The sequence below is a fragment of the Mus caroli genome, chromosome 6, assembly GCF_900094665.2.
Source record: "Mus caroli chromosome 6, CAROLI_EIJ_v1.1, whole genome shotgun sequence".
Taxonomy (NCBI): Eukaryota; Metazoa; Chordata; class Mammalia; order Rodentia; family Muridae; genus Mus; species Mus caroli.
In genome coordinates, this window is record NC_034575.1 from 42,438,533 (window position 1) to 42,441,723 (window position 3,191).

At 43.3% G+C, this 3,191-nt stretch overlaps 1 non-coding gene across 1 annotated transcript; it reads left to right on the forward strand.

Moving 5' to 3' along the window:
* The first annotated feature begins 1,122 nt into the window (after positions 1–1,122).
* Trnac-gca lies at positions 1,123–1,194 on the forward strand. Its single transcript has one exon. It is a non-coding gene; the product is annotated as a tRNA-Cys (tRNA).
* The last annotated feature ends 1,997 nt before the right edge of the window (positions 1,195–3,191 follow it).

Sequence of the window (3,191 nt, forward strand, 5' to 3'; positions counted from 1 at the left end):
TTGGTGTTTTCCTGAAGAAGAAGTGTTTAGTCTTCTTTAACGTAGTAATCTCAAATGAGTTTTTGGGATGACCTGCTCTAGTCTCATCTTAGCTACCCTTGACTTCTCTTCACTCCGTGAACTCATATTCTAAGTGCAACTGTGTCCAGGTTAGTTTTTTGTCAACTTGACAATGTACTAGGGAAGAAGGAATCTCAGCTGAGAACTGCCTCCATCAGATTGTCCTGTAGGCAAGTCTCTGGAACATTTTCTTAATTAACGATTGATATGGGTGGTGCCATCCCTGGGGAGGTGGTACTGGGCTGTAAAAGAAAGGAAACCGAGCAAGGCAGTGAGCCGCATTGCTCCTCTCTGCTCCAGTTCCTGCCACCATGTTTCTGTCCCTACCTGCCCACGCGATGACTTCCCTCGAACGACAGGCTGTGATTGGGACAGAGAAGCCAAGGTTTCTTCTCCAAGCTGCTTTTGGTTATAGTATTTTATCACTGTGATTGAAACCCAAGGCCTTTCACGCCACTCTTGTGTCCCGTGCCTGCATTTGTGCAGCATGGATAGGAGCAGAAACCACACCAGACCAACCAAAGTCAGGTACAAGCCTCATTTCTGGAGATTTAAGTATGGGGTGTGAGCTTACAGGTGCTGGAGGTTATTTACCACATGGAGAGACGCCTGTGAAACATTAAAGCTGACCAACTAAGGAACCAAAGCTGGGTTCAGTGGCATATACCTATAACCCCAGCACTCAGGCTGCAGGAGGAAAACAGTTAAGTCCAACTTAGGCTGTATAGTAGGACCCTGTCTCAATATCTCACCCTGCCATAAAAAACAAAACAAAACAAACAAACCAAAAAAAAAAAAAAAAAACAACCAAAAAACAAAAAACCCAAACCAAACCAAACAAACAAACAAACAAAAAAAGGCAGGGAAGCAAAGCTAAAGAGACAGGGTTCTAGTGTTTGAATTCCTGATATTCATTGGCTTCTCTGATAGTTTCACTGTTGTGGCCCAGTAAATTCCTTTTACTTTGTATTCATTAAAATTTAATGTGTATCATTCGCTGCTAGTGTGGCCATAACAGGAAAGGAAAGTTAAATTGGTTCAGAGAGACCATTTCTGCCAGCAGGGGGTATAGCTCAGTGGTAGAGCATTTGACTGCAGATCAAGAGGTCCCCGGTTCAAATCCGGGTGCCCCCTTACAGTCCCATAGTTGTATGGAGCACTCTTTTGAGTGTGTGGTCAGTACCATTTAGGAGAAAGAAATAATGATGTGGAAAAAGAAGAACATTTCCTAAGATATTTCTTAAGAGGTGAAGAAATCAGAATCGGTACTAGGTGTCCACCAGAGGGAGAGAGAGAGCAAGCTGAAACTGGGAAAACAAAACCACTGATCTAGTAGTATTTGCTTGGAAGCACAGCTGCACAGATGACCTGGCTCATTGACATTTCACTTCCCTTGCGTAGGGCTTAGTCTCATTTCCTTTCGAGCTTTTTCTTTTCCCACACATCTGACAAAAGCATCGACCGAAATAGTTTCTCCTTGTTGATCTACACATTGGGCTTAAGCTCAAAGATCCTTGGCCTTGGGGTTTGGTAAGAGAGCACAGTTGAGGTGAAGGACAAGAAATCCAACTTAGGTTTACTGTGGTGTTTATTCACAGTAGCAGGAATACAAAAGCAACATGGGCGGCAGTGATAATGGGCAAGCAAAATGTAGTGTACATATATGACAAAATTTTAATTCAAGTGCTTTTGTTTTTTAAAGAAGGCACTGAGGGGTGGTGGTTTGTATGAGAATAGCCCCCATAGGCTCAAATATTTGAATGCTTGGTTCCCAGTTTGGTGGAACTGTTTGTGAAGGATTAGGAGGTATGGCTTTGTTGAAAGAGGTGTATCACTGAGAGGGTGGGAGGGAGGGGGGAAGGCTTCAAGGTTTTAAAAGCTCATGCCAGGCCCAGTCTCTTTCACTGCCTTCAACTTTTGAATAATATCTAAGCTCTTAGTGTGCCTTTAATCCCAACAGTGGTAAAAGCAGGCAAATTTCTGCAAGTTCAGAGTTCCAGGACATCCTGGACTACATAGAGAGTTCAAGGACAGCAAGAGCTACAAAGAGAAACCCTGTCTCAAACGTGCACACGCACACGCGCACACGCGCACATGCGCACACACACACACACACACACACACACACACACGTAAGCTCTTAGCTACTGCTTCAGCATCATGCCTGCCAGCCTGCTGCAATGTTCCCCATCATGATGATCAGGGACTGTAACCATCTGAAACTGTAAGCAAATCAGTAAGCAGCACTCCTTGATGGCCTCTGCATCAACTCTTGCCTCTAGGTTCCAGCCCTGTTTGAGTTCCTTCCCTGCTGTTATTGATGATGAATGAAATGTGGAAGTGCGAGTGAAATAAACCCCTTCTACCTCAAGTTGCTTTTTATCAGTGTTTCATCACAGCAATAGAAACCCAATGAAGACACATTGTGATACACACCAAAGCCAGCCTGATCAACGTGGGGAGTTCTAGGCCAGTCAGGGCTACACAGCAAGACCCTGTTCAAAACAACAACATAAAGGAGGACATTCAAATGTATGCCACAGCAAGGGCACTATGCTAAGTGAAGACAATTTAATGACATAATGACAAATGTGGGTGCTAGGAAGACTGCCCAGTTGGTAAAGTGCTATAAGTACTTAGTTCAAACCTCTGCACCACATTAAGGATTAAAAAAAAAAAAAAAAGGCTTTCCAAAGGTCCTGAGTTCAAATCCCAGCAACCACATGGTGGCTCACAACCATCTGTACAGCTACAGTGTACTTCATATACATAAAATAAATTAAAATAAAAATAAAAAAATAAAAAGGCCAGGTGGTGGTGGGGCACACACCTTTAATCTCAGCTCTCAGGAGGCAGAGAGAGGCAAATTTCTGTGAGTTCAAGGTCAGCTTGGTCTACAGGGCAAGTTCTAGACAGGATAGTCAAGTCTACACAGAGAACCCTATCTCAAATAAATAAATAAATAAATAAATAAATAAAAACAAAATTAAAGGCTAGGTGAGAACGGACTCCCATTTAAGGTGTCTTCTGGCCTCCATGGTATGCTGTGGCTGGTGCACACGCACACACCCCAAATAAATGAGAAAATAAAAGGTGCACCGTGCAGTGCACACACAAACTGTATAGTTCTG